Genomic DNA, 233 nt, shown 5'->3' on the forward strand with positions numbered 1-233 from the left:
CACCATGATTAACACTGTTAATTTTAGGCTCTGGTAGCATGTGTTTGCCCCATTTACAGATTTACACAATTGTCCTGCAGTTGATGGTTGTAGAGAAAACAATCTGTGCTCGAAAGTCTTAATTTGACTCGTCCATCTCTATATGAACCCAGATTTTATTTTTTAGATGAGTTAAAGTTACAAAACCATTGAAATAATTTCTTATTCTGCTGGCCCAATTAAAAGCTACCCAA

The sequence above is a fragment of the Plectropomus leopardus genome, chromosome 1 (assembly GCF_008729295.1).
Source record: "Plectropomus leopardus isolate mb chromosome 1, YSFRI_Pleo_2.0, whole genome shotgun sequence".
In the NCBI taxonomy this organism is placed as follows: domain Eukaryota; kingdom Metazoa; phylum Chordata; class Actinopteri; order Perciformes; family Serranidae; genus Plectropomus; species Plectropomus leopardus.